General features: G+C 34.2%; 1 protein-coding gene across 1 annotated transcript in view; it reads left to right on the top strand.

Moving 5' to 3' along the window:
* Positions 1-2,203: 2,203 nt before the first annotated feature.
* LOC149085580 (nuclear receptor subfamily 2 group C member 2-like) overlaps positions 2,204-13,809 on the top strand; it is a 74,950-nt gene continuing 63,344 nt past the window's right edge. The window contains exon 1 of the mRNA XM_089233707.1: positions 2,204-2,487. The gene's annotated coding sequence lies outside the window, so the exon portion shown is untranslated. The remainder of the gene's footprint in view (positions 2,488-13,809) is intronic.

Raw genomic sequence — 13,809 nt, forward strand, 5'->3', positions numbered from 1 at the left:
TTCCCTAAATTAATCACACTTTTAAAGGTGATTATGCATAGTAATACCCAAGTGCCTAATCCCTAAATTAGTCATTTTTACTGGCGATTATGCATAGGACTCAAGGGTATGCATAATACCCAAGTGTCGGGTCGTTGGTAAAAATGATAAATTTTACTACATGATATACATAATAATTCATACACGTAATGTATCATTATATCAACGAACGGTCGTAAAATTTGTTATCATAATATTGGGGTCCAACTATATTCATCGCATATATCAGACTTATTTGGAATTTTTTCATATTTATCAAATTTACTATTTGAATTTACAATTTGAAAAATTTTTTAATCACAGATAAAGGTGATAAATTTTAAGCATTTATCAAATTTACTAACGACATTTGGCTATTATGCATAATTGGCGGTAAATGTGATTTTTTTTTTTAGTATTTATCAAATTTACCAACGACGCTTGGGTATTTCGGTATTATACATAATCTCCGGTATATAAACGTAATAAATTTATCAAACTTAACAAGACGATTGGTAATTATGCATAATAACCATTCTACCACATTTACTGTAACATATATACATAAAAATTGTTCTGTTTTGTTGTATAAGTTCACAACAGCTAGCGAGAAAATCGAAACTTTCTAATTTCATTCGTAAACTACTACTACTACTACTAAACCACACATGCACCTCATCCATATTCCTCTGCGGAATGTCTAACGAATTGGTACATGCGGGAATGCGCGTGTACGTGTAGTGAAACCTGACGTGAAGTTTTTTTCTGTGTAATGCTTGTTATGTGTAGTGCTGCCGTCTGAAACCAGTTTTTCTAACTATGAATGAAGTGTAATGATTGAATAATTTATCGTTGTAGGCCTGTTGCTCTCTGTGGCGACATAGGCGGAGATAGACGTGGAGGTCAGGGGGCACGATGATGATGATGCCAATTCATGTATACATTTACACAATGCCCCCCCCCCGCCCCGCCCCCTTATCTCCGCCCATGTGTGGCGAGACATTTTAATGGGGAGATCGGCTCGCATTTGCGCCTCGAAGTTGGGAACCTACTACCTAGTTGTAAAACCATTATTTTTTTGTTCTTTCACGCTATAAATTCACTATAAAGGGGCCCGTGACAGTCTGGTCTGGCGAGCAAATGATTCCAGCTTAGGGGCCCTGCGGTTCCCAACTTCAAGGTGCGAATGGAATGCGAATCGATCTCCCAGTTAAAAAGTCTCGCCAAAGAGAGCAACAGGCCACTACAAACAGTACAAATATTCAATAATTACACTTCACTTCTGAAATACAGATGGCAGCACTGAAAATCAGACACAACAGGCTAGATACGTACTTAGACTGTTAGGTACACACACTTACACTTCCGGCACAACTCACTGGGTAGTAAATTGCCCATGGCTATGTGCCTGAGGTGTGTTCGGTTTGAAAAAAAGCCAGCCTAGGGCCCTGATCCAGGATGTGGGGACCACGACGCGTACTTTTCACAAGCTAAAATAGAGGAAAGTGCATCAGATCTATATCATTGTACGAAAAAGTAATGGGCGTAAAAAAAATAGCAAATCACGCAATTAAATAAATAACTACAAAATTCATCAAATATCGACGGTTTACAAGCTGTAGTTTTTTGAAAGACGAATAAATCCCGCCCTCATGCATTACGTCACCTGCCTATCATGAAGGAAAATGTAGAAGACGGCACGCTATTGGTCGAGTCTGTCTGCATCAACCAATGAAAATCTCTCTACTTCTGCATTTTGTCCGTATTTGATACACCAGAAAGGCTGTAAAAGTAAAATTCTCTTTCTATCACAAATTAACAAGTGACGTTAATAATAACGAAAATAAGCCATTCAGATCAAAACAAAAAAAATTTAAAAAGTTCATATATTACACACAGCTAAGTTCGTAATACTTAATCCATTTCACCATCACAAACACATTCTCCTTGAATCTCAAAATATACGAAGGAAATCCTTTGAACGACTGAAACACATTACAATTGATTTTTTTATTTGAAAAAATAGTTTCAACGAATATTTTTAAATGAAATTTTATTTTTTGCCGTGAAACTGAAATTATTTATTTTAAGGGTGTAAACAACTTTGCAATTGAGAGCCCAAACTGATCACTGAGGCGTGGTATGAAGCCAGCCAATAAAATCACAGCGTGTGCTACGTTTGTAACATTACTAGGGGTCGTGAACTCTAACCTTTTCAGGGCAAAGAATATCACAACCACAAACATTGCACTTCGCTCTACCTGATCCGATCATTTAAATGTATCTCATATCTTATTTTCAAACTATGTGGTCATCGCTGCTTTTATTTAGTGAATATTAGTTTAAAAACCCACCGATTTAGATATAGACACATCACGTATTATTTACAATCATTCATTTTTCTCACCGGTAAACTTAAATGTAATTTATAAATACCTGAAACATCTGTACCTCCTACCTGGGCACAAGGTAAGATCATATTTATCATTTTTTCTCTACAATCCATGCATTATTTCCGATTATTTTCATTGAAAATACATTTTCGAAGTTTAAACAATGTTTTTTTTAATCATTGTGGACCCTTCATCGGGTGCACTTCAATTCTTTTTTTTTCTTAATTATCAAAAAATATATTTTTAATGGTTTCATTTTCTCAGCTGACTTTCTCTACCTGTTTTATTTTGTCGTTATAATTATTCTTTTATGCGTTAATTGAAGAAAAATATTCACACAGGTGGTGAAAATTTTTTTGAGGATTGAAATCTGTTAGTTCTGCTTTCTACTGTTGAATATTGTTTTTACAATAGTTTATGGTTTCTTTGAAAACTCTCTTTTCACGTTATAAAAGTCCAAGTCAAAATAGCTGATATTTAAGATGAGTTTTAGACCTGATTGAATTAAAAAATTCAATTTTTTGGCAAAGTAATATATTTTTTAAATTTTTATTTAATTTTTATTTTTTTGTATCCAAATGGACATATAGTTGAATAGTAGGATTTTGCAGTTCTGAATTTAGTATACATATAAAGCAGTTCAAATGATTTACGCAAGTGTTAAGTATAAAAAAAAGTAAGAGAATATATTCCATGACAATTTTCTTTTGCATGATTTTAACTATTTTTGAAAAATATAGTTGAAATAGAGTTGTTTCGGAGGAATTACAAGATACATTGACACTGGAACGTGATAATACTGATAATTCTCACTTCTTTTGATATAAATTTAGATTCTAGCATGGATTTTCTTAAATTTTAATAATCAAACATTAATAAATCTGTCCTTTAATTTGTCTTCATTTAAAGTGCCTACAACTTACTGTTGTTTAACAACTTGAAAAAATATGCAACAACTTATTCATATATAAGGAGATATGATGATTTAATTAGTTTGTGCATGAAAGAATTAATGCAATTTAATTTTAATTAATAGTAACTGATAACAACTGTATCAATCTTTCAATTTAATACAACAGAGTGTTTAAAAAATAACAAAGGGAAATAGGTCAGCTCAAATTATTATCAATCTGCTTAAATCATTTGTAATATGCTTAATCATTTATTTGAATATTAACCATATCAAAACAGAATATCCACAATATTAATTAAAAATACATATGGTGATGAGCTGCAATGATATTGAATGGAATTGAAGACTCGGTGAATCAATAAAATAATCTGAAAAAAAAGAAGACAACACACAGAAATATGCAAATGTTCTCTGACCTATTACATATATTATCACAGTAGTTTCTAGGAGTATAATGAATTTACATTCTTTTGATTGTGTATCCAAAATAAATTTCCTTGTAAACAATGGTTCTTGATTGTGCAAGATGCTTTTCCTGTCATACCTAGAAGAAAATTACTATTTATCGAATAGTTTTCTTTTATAAAATATATCTTTTTGCTGATCTTAGTTGAATTTTATGAGATTTGATTTCCATGTTTTTATAATCAGAACAAAAAGAAAAGAAATATGAAAAAAAAAATAACAGTTGTCATGTTGAATTATTATTTATTCATTAGAAAATTAGTATTTACCGTAACACATACTTGAATTCGTTCAATGGGATTGAAAGCTGCATATTTAGTGGTTACACTATGGAACTTAATACAATCTTAAAGTTTTATTTGCGAAAGAGAGTTAGAAATATTTTTCAAAATGTGTTTTAGTTACTTAATTATTTTAAATTGTAAAGTAAAGATTTTTACATTAATCACATGTGATAGAATTTTGAAAAGAATCTTGATCATAAAATAAAAATATTGCATTGTGTCATATATATATATATTATGTTAGTTCTTAATAAGTAATATGTTTGTAGAAGAATAGAAATAAAAGAACATTATGTTCTTAATTTTTTTTAAATGATTGAGAAGTTATTTCAAAATTCATCTTTTCTTTCATAATTACAACTTGGCTCTATCAAGAAGACATAATAAGCCTAATTCTACTATCGAAGCCTCTATTCTTTTATTTACACATTCTGTATAATTGTTGGTATAAAAAGGATTCTTAACTAAATATCACCCCCTTATGCCAGAAACATGAATGTGCAAATTTCCAATACTTGGGAAATAATGTTTGAATGAAATAAGGTCAGGTATACTCTGAAATAAGGTCTCTACCCATGTTACTCTATGAATGATATTTTCCTAAAATGTTTGGTAACATGTGTTTCAATAGGGGATAAAACATTCACGTTCTGGCAAAACTATACAAAGTAAGTGATCGCAATGAATAAGCTAATAAAGTCAAAAAGTGAAAGTTCATATCCCTGGCATAAAGGGAGGGGGTTGGGATGATGTGTTTTTGGTTATCTCCATAACATCATATGTTCAAGGGCAGCCTTCCCAATTTATATTTGCTATATAATGCAATAAGATAATGCACTCCCCCCATGCACTTGGTGTCCTTGGGTGCTTTCTGTCCAGAGATGCTAATGCATGAAGCATTAGCATCTCTAATTTTATAAGAATTTTTTCATCTAGAATTTTATAATATTTAAATCACCTTACACGAAAACTCAAGAATGAATATTTTTCAAAAATTAGCCCTCTGTCATACTATTTCTCAATCAGTAATTTGTCATGTTATTATATCATGTTATAAATCTTTAAATTGTCATTTTAGTCCAAAAATTTATGTTTTGTATTTGGTTGCAATTTAGATATTTGTTGTAAAAAAAAAAAAATTTTTTTTGTGACCTTTTTGTTGCATGAAATTTATTATGGTAGCAATCTCTGCATGTTATCCTGCATAAACTTGAAATGACTAGCTAAATACAAGGTTACAACAAGCAAAATGCCCAGCAAGGTGGCTGAGAAAAATATGCCATAGCAAATATGGATGTCATATATTTTTACTATACAGCAACCCAATTAAAAATGCAATTATAAAAACAAGACTATATATGATAAAACATTATAGCATGCCCATAAAAAATATTTTTGGTTATCTTATTCTAAGTATGGAAAGCTTCTCGATTTACCAAAACATGTTTATCGTATTTCTTTTTAAATGTGTCAATTCTGTTAGAATTTACTACCCCTGGGAGTAAGCTATTCTAATGATGCAAATAGAATGAGCATTGCTTCAAAGTTTGAATTACTGAAATTTGTTCAATTTGTGTGGATTTATGTTATTCTTCTGATGAATATAGTATCTTTTAATGAATTTTAATACTCTGAATAATTATTTACCATACCATCTAATGGACAGAGTACATTTTTTTCCAAAAATGTCGATTCAGACATGAAGAAAATATTTTTCTTATTTTTTACTAATTCTAGCCGTAGCTATTTGTTTTAAAAGTGACAGTCGCGTGATACGTTGGCATTTGATGGGAATCATTTATCATCAATTTCAATATTTTCTTAATAGACTTGTTGGTTTGATGTAGTTTGTTTCACATGTAAAAATGTAAAAATGTTTGTTTCACATTTTGTAATAAATATCCATAAATTATTTTTAATTTATTTGATCGATCTTTTCGTTGAGCTGAAGCTAATGAATATAATCATCCCAAACAGAGAAGAAAATTCTCTCGTTCAGATATTCGAAGTCTTCTAGTGATTTTAGTGATCTATTTCTAGTGATCATCTTGATGTTTTGAACGCGATTGATTCAGAAACGGGGTTGAAAAGCTCATTCAAAGAGCCACCCTTGATTTTCAAACTTCTATTGTTGAAGTCAATGCTCTGTCAAAGGACATCATGTTGTCTTGGCAACCCACAACGGTTTCATCGCTCGAAGGTAACCCTGGGTCGTCTAGCCAGAAGCGAAAGTGTCTCTACAAAAGCATTTTGGGCAAGAGGAAAAAGGGCACAACTTGCTGTCCGGGAAATAGTGGAAAGAGAAGTTTATGACCATCCCGGAATGAATCGATCACTGCCTCCATACGCAATAGTTCTGGCTGAAATTATCTCTTTTTTTGCACACGAACCTCCTACTTTTAATGTTCGTGTTCTTTCTTTTTTTTTGGTTGCACCCGAAAGATGAAAGAAATGATGAGTGACAGAAATCAAAATTTTCAAGTTGCATATCAAACAATATACTTTGTCACTTTCCTTAAGGGCTCACAGAAGAAATTAACCTTTTAAGCGGCACAGCATAAATCCCTAAACCTCCTTCAAAATGCTATATCTTTTTTAATTAAGTAGGCTTTCTTCCGATTTTCAGCAGGTGCAAAACAAGGGGTATAGGGAAAAGTTTTCCATTGAGAAATCAACTTCACAGACTGTCTGGGCTAAAATAAGAAATAAAAAAGTTATTTAAATAAAATAAGTAATTTTTAGGAGATAAAATATCTCGTCAATGCCGCTTAAGTGTTGAAAATAATGTTGGTTCTCGCATATGCTACTGTAGAAGAGAGAGAGATCAGCAAATCCTAGCTATTACCACAGGCGAGTAACAAAATTCTAAATAATCCTTGGTTAAATCAGATTTTGGCTTTTAGCGGCACATGCTGTCACCATCACTATTCATTAAATATTATTAATTAATCAAGCATCAGATACTTCAGTATTTTTACTCTTACCACCTCCTGTAGCGCACCCTAACATTTACGCGTTGGGAGTGGACGATGGAACGGAAAACGTTCACAGCGAACGCATATACTTGCTATGCTTCTAGTCCCTATTTTTAAAGTTGTGAGATAAGACATGCATTCTCCTTTAACCATTTATTTCCTAGATCTAGAGGCTATGTTTGACTGCTAACATCAGCGGAATCGAAAGTACAGAACTTGTAGTCAGGTCGCTTTAATTGATTGACCAATGACTAGCCTCAGTGTCTAATATTCAAGTCTTTAATCATTTGGTTGAATATATCTAATTTAGCACTTTATACACATTTCGTAGCTTTGTTCCATGACTCAGATGTTTTTAGAAGTCCATTAACACGATTCATACTCCTCGATATCCAGGAATACAGTAATTGAGTAATTACAGTCTCATCCAGACTAATAAATAACTTTTCCATTTTCTTTTTTTTTCTATGTCAGTGGTTCTCAAAGTGTGCGTCACGGCTCCTAGGGGCATCCTCAGCCTTCGTCATCGGGCGTCGATATTGATGTATGCTGGTTTAGTACTTAATAGTGGATCTTTTTGAGTGTACGATATTTACGAGACTATTTTGGGGAGCCGCGGAGAAACGTTAACTAGGGCTAGGGAACTACATGTGACAAAAGTCTGAGAACCCCTGCTCAATGCCATTATCTTCTGTTATGAGTTGTCATTCGGCAGATTGTGGGACAAATACCGGGGGTAAGTGCGTCCACTTGGAACACGACGAAATCGTGGATGTTCACGCTAAACATGACTTTTGACTCTGTCAGTACAGAACACGCTCTTTTCAAACAGAATACCCTTTTACTCATTGATCCGAGCTTTTCCAGATAACGTTTTTTGGCAATTTTTTTCCCTCTTGCTCATTATTTGAAGGATTACTCAGATTGTTCTGATGCACAGTTCTTTTTTAGTAAATACCTAAAAAATATGAGAAAAAACTAAAATTCTAAGATAGGCAATTTTTATAACACATTTTTTTATTATCTTACTAATATTGGGGTTTTTCAGTTTTGAAATAGCTAACGGGAAGTAATGAGCGTGGCGTAATAACATTTCACAACACTGTATACTTAGGTGCTATACTAAATATTTTTTTTTTTCAGTATGCGTGCGTCTTGGAGGAATTGGATGATGAGTTTAATAATGTAAATTGTGCAATCTTTTATACATGGTCTCTTTTTTTACGTGACTAAATTACACTTTTTTTTTCGTTGTGGGTAGAACAGCACGGAAGTTATTGTCTGGAACAATCTTCCTTGAGTGATTTCTAAAAATATGGTTTTGTCTTCGAAATTTAACAGTGTTAATGTTGTCGATTATAGTGTGGTGTGTGTATTTTTGTGCCTTATTCTTACTTTTACACTTTATGACGCTTTCTGTCCTTGGAAAAGACAAAAACGTCTTTTGCATTTCCATGACTCCGTGATTAAACTGCACACCCCTTCGTTGCCGACCATCTCCCTTTCTGCTGTTGCCTTTGGGCTATCTACCCTTGACAGGTGTCGTTGTATATCCACTTGCGTACGGCCGTGCTGCGGGACCTGACCTTCCAGACGCGCCGAGCCACACGCAACTGTTACGAGGTCAGGTATAGCCTCTAGGTGGGGAGTATTAAGGGAGGTGAAGAGAGCCAGTTTTTTTTTTTACAATGGCTAAAGTAGATGGTAAGTGGGGCGGGTTTTGATTCTTTGGCTATCAACAGGTCCGGTCTTACTTCCTTGATGGGTTCCCCAAGGTTACAACAAAACGTTTGCGTCCCACATTGTTTTGGGGCGTGTCTCTGAGCTCTCCCGCATGCAAACCACAAGTCCCCCTTCTTTGATTTCCACTTTATGTGCCTTTCTTTAATCACTGGTGGCCTCTCTACCAAGGTTCTTGCATTTTTTTCCGGGTTTTGTTGTATAAAAGACAGGTGATATAATGAGCACTAACGGTGGTGAACCTTTGTCCACTGGTCAGCTTTTGTAAATACACATTCAAGGGTTTCTAATAGTAAACATTCTTTCAATTTTAAATGCATTTCTTTGAACCATTGTTAGATTATGTGAAATTTTATGAATTTAAAAAATTTTAAAAGACGAAAGTGTGATAACATTTTCAAACAAATGTTAGGTCATTTGATCATTTTTGTAGCACCACGATGATTTTCTGCACACGAGGGCTAATTAGACCGGGACCTACAATTTATTGCCGATTCCGAACGGCAGCCTTTCGTATAGTCACCGAGAGGTTGGTGCGATAACCCCTCAGTGCAGGACTCCCTGCGGTAGCAATCTTTTTCTGTGGTCATGTCGCCGTTTCTGTTGTACTCCTGTGTCAGGAAAGTTTCTGACAAGGACGAACCTGGTATCGAACTCGCGACACCTCTCTAAACATCCTTTGGTACTTTAGGTGAGTATCTTATCGACTTGGGCTACCGCGCCCCCAAACGTTAGGTCGTCCCGAATGTTCTGAGCGTTTTCGTAGAAAGCATGTCTCTATCATATTAAAATAAATATTTTGGGTAAAACGGGGGAATCGAAAGTCTTTAAATGATCGGTCTGGTTTTTCTTGGGGATGGAGTCAAACCGCACTTTAGTTTGTACCATATCCACTATAAAACGGATACTTTCCACTTTGAGAATACTAAATTCAATGGAGCTTTTGCATCGATTAATTATGGTAATTCCCAATTGATCAATTAACGATTAATTTAATTTTTTAAATTATATATTTGCAAATCTTTTCTCAAATTTCGAAAAAAAAAATGATTACCGTATCGTGACCGCGGTACTATTTGTTTCTTGTGTGAATCAATAAAAATAATTACTATAGTGAGAGCTATGGCTGCTCCCCACGGAAACTTCATACCCCCGGGTCTCGTCACGTTCGCGGTTAGGGGACGACCCCCTAAATCCATCTGTGTATTGAACTGGGTACACGTCTTAAAGAAAAACACAAGAACTGATATTAGAATGTGATAACATACTATCAGTTAATTATTAATGAATTATGATTATCAGTTAATAAGTCTCAGGAATTGATTCATAAAAAGCGGGATTTTGCTGGTCGGAGTAAAATAATTAATCTTGGTTAATTAATGCACTAGTTAATTATCAAATTATAATTACTTATTAATTACAACTAACAGACGCTTAATTTAGTTCTAGTTAAAAAGTAAATTTTAAACATCCGCTATTTCATAAAATTTTTGTACAAGTATTCGAATTATAGTGTGAAGTATTTGAATTATAGTTTCATGTACCGAGTGTAAAGTACTCGAGTTTTTATGCAGTTATCGAGTTTTTATGCCTATATTTCCCTTCTTATTGTAATTGGTGTATTTTGAACGTTGAATACCCTGAATATTTTTATAGGGTGTTTGATGTAATAGATTAAAAGTTGAATTTTAGTCGTTTTGTTACTGCTTTTATTCTTTCATAATTACCGATTTATCACATTCATCTAACATATATGTATCATTTAATTTCTAATTTTTTTCCGGAAAATTCTTGATTTTGAATAAGCAGCGGAACTAAAGAACAGTTCTGACGTAGCTGAAGAAACTTTCCAATCATATGACTTCCGTTTTTTTATTGCGAATACAGTATTAAGAGAAATGTTCTTTTTTTTACTATATTCCCCAAACAAAACGCTTTGTTATACACCTGTACTGAAATCGCTTTCTTTTTTTCGATTTCGTCACGGAAGCTGCATATTCTCGTATGAATTGACCTCGGCCAAATTCATATGAGAATTGCTTTTTTCGTGTGAAATGATTTAAATTTCCTTCTTCTTTTATACCCCTGTTCTACTTCCTAGAGTAAAAAGTCATTATTCTTTTTGTTCCTTCATACCTACTGTACTCGTACAGAATTTACCCATCCCATATCAAATTTGATATCTTTCTACTTTATGTAAACCCAAATCGAATTGTCACATTTATTCTCTCGGTCACTCATTTTTCATCAAACGATTTCAAAACTTTTATGTTCTTATTTTTGAGCATATTCAGGTTTTCCTCATCAACTTTTTTTTGTCTTGTTACCATCAAATTTGAAAAACTTCAATAGAAATAATACATAATGTATCGGGATCTTAGAGGAGAAATAAGGGAATATATTTAGGGAATATAAGGGAAGAACAACCAGTGCTGTTGCAGAACAATCTGGAAGAATTTTAAGAATAGTGTAGAAAAATGCTATTATGTATATGCGAATTTTTACCGCAGAACATTTTCAGTCAGCTGAGGGTTCGTTGCAGAACATCGCAAAACATTCTGCTTTGGGGATTGTTTCTTCTCTAAGATCAGAACCCCTTTGTAATGGGTTCCATCGTACTCGGGGAGGGCTTCAAGATTGATAATAATTATTCGTTAAGTATCTATTTTTGTCGTTATTTGAACACGCATTGATGAAAATATTTTTGATATTTTTCCTGCTCTTCGTATTTTCAAGACTTGAAGTATCGAACGTTTGAAAATCTCAGTCGATAAGTAACTCTATGTCCGTTGTCCTTAACTTTCCAAAGTGATAGTTTTCCTTTGATGATGGTCACCTAGTTACATATTTTTGTTTCTTGATGGATATAATCCAGGTTTATATGATTCATACCTCCTCAACCCATTGCCCGATGGTCAAATATGGTTCTCGTGGTCGCTGCCCCGTGAATTCACACCAAGCATGATAATTGATCCTCAAAGAATGTCAGTTGGGAACGACTAACGTTCAATCTGAAACGAAGTCCTTACAAACAAAGTTGAAAGATTGCCTTGAAACGAAGTATCAGGGCAATCAGAGAGTTTTTTTTATTAAACTACTCCTTCTAATCAGGACAGAGACATTCTATGGTTGTTTCTATTGCATCAAGGATATTAGAATTGTTGGAAAAAAGGTTGGTCCCATGAAAATGATGACTCTAGTTTTTGTTTGAAAATCGCATTTTCTAATCGAAACTTCGAAAAAAGTTGAACAATTTAATTTTATTTCTCCCCGACTTAATTTCAAATCGCTGTGGTGACCCACGCTGTCCTGAAGGCTGAACACGTCTGATCTAATAATTGGTTTGAAAACGTCAGTAACATGGCATCTTTGTATACAGGGTGATTCATAATTCATGGGACAGACTTAAAGAGGTAATGGAACACACCTCAAGAAGCATTTTTCGTCGTAGAATGTGTGGTTGAATATGAATGTTAAGGTAAACTCTGTAATAAAACATATCAGTAACACATTAATGATGCTAATTTTGGCGATGAGATATTGGCCTCAAAGGTGCCAATAGACTTGCACGATTCCTAGAGGATGGACTCACAAAAAGAAGTTGAGAGAGAGGGGAGATATGGTGGACGACGGAATCCATGTAATGAGCTCGACGTATCTAATCCGTTGAAGCAGAAATGTAGTGTATGAGTAATTTATAATTTTTTACCAGTAAAAATGGGTATTTCATTATATTAGAATCACACGCACCCTCGGATGGTTGATAGCACATAAAATATTATTATTTGCTACTGGTGAAGTGTTATTGTGCACTTTCTAAAAGTACCTCTAAGGCCTTTGCTATTGCGATTCCACCACACATTCCATGTCCAATAACGCTTGTTTAGGTGTCTTATATCACCTCTTATAGTTTGTCCCATGAATTTAGAATCATCCTGTATAACTACTACTAAATCGTTCATGTGAACCTTTTAAACATTTTTCTCGCAAATTATAATGAATTGATGTATGCCAGAAAAATTTGTGCGTGGGTATATGTGTGGCCTCCTAACTTATCTATGATGTCAAGAGTTATACATGTTTTGTGTTCAATAAGTGATGCCATCTGTTTCCATGTGGGAAGTGAAAGTGGCAGATGTATTTTCGTGTTTATATAATTATCACTTGAAAGGCTTACTACCTGTGTAGAGTTTTTTAATGGTAGACCGGCTCGCATTTGTGCCTCGAAGTTGGAGAACCACAGAAACCCAACTTCAACCGAGCAACGCGGTGCCACTTGCGGAGATCAAACTTCGAGTCTATAACGATGGCCCCCACTAAATAGCGCAGTGGCTTCTTATATTATTTATACAGGGTGGATACTATCGACCGGGGCCTTAACTAGGGTTTTTGCCGTCCCACAACTTTAAAATTCGATAACTTTGTGACGGTGTTCTTTGTTTGCACTCAAAACTGCCCTTCCCTAAATTGTGCCGCCCGGGGCAGTTGCCTCTCCTGCCCCCTTCTAGTTCCGTCCCTGCTATCAACCACCGAATAGTTACACACGTGATTCCTTGTAAAAACTGATATAGAAAAGTATTTTCCATTTTACGATCGGAGGAATTAAGGGGGTTATGACGTTTTGAAATTTTGTGACTTGTCGGTTTTCTAACGGTCAATTTACGTACCAAATACCCAACGAAAAAAAAATCCTCATGCAGCAGCTGGTTGCCGCTAATTGAAAATGAACTGAAATATTCAATTCTGCTAGAATACAAGTTCAATTATTTGCTTTCACGATTGGTAATTTTTCTTTTTCGTGTAATGATGCTAACCTTGTTATTAAGTGTTACCTTTTACCGTATCTATTATGAAATTTTCTTACCTTAACTGTTAACCACTTCACGTGCGTTTGGAAAAAAAATTGGCGTATTTGACGAATTGGTGATAAATCTGGTAATCTCGTCCTAATCTAACCGCACGTTAGAAAAAGGGAGGAGAAAAGAAAAAAATATATATAAGAAAACGTATAATAGATAAGG

This window comes from Pholcus phalangioides, unplaced genomic scaffold (assembly GCF_987345545.1).
Source record: "Pholcus phalangioides strain wild (caught in Gottingen) unplaced genomic scaffold, Ppha-v1.0 ptg000007l_1, whole genome shotgun sequence".
In the NCBI taxonomy this organism is placed as follows: Eukaryota; Metazoa; Arthropoda; class Arachnida; order Araneae; family Pholcidae; genus Pholcus; species Pholcus phalangioides.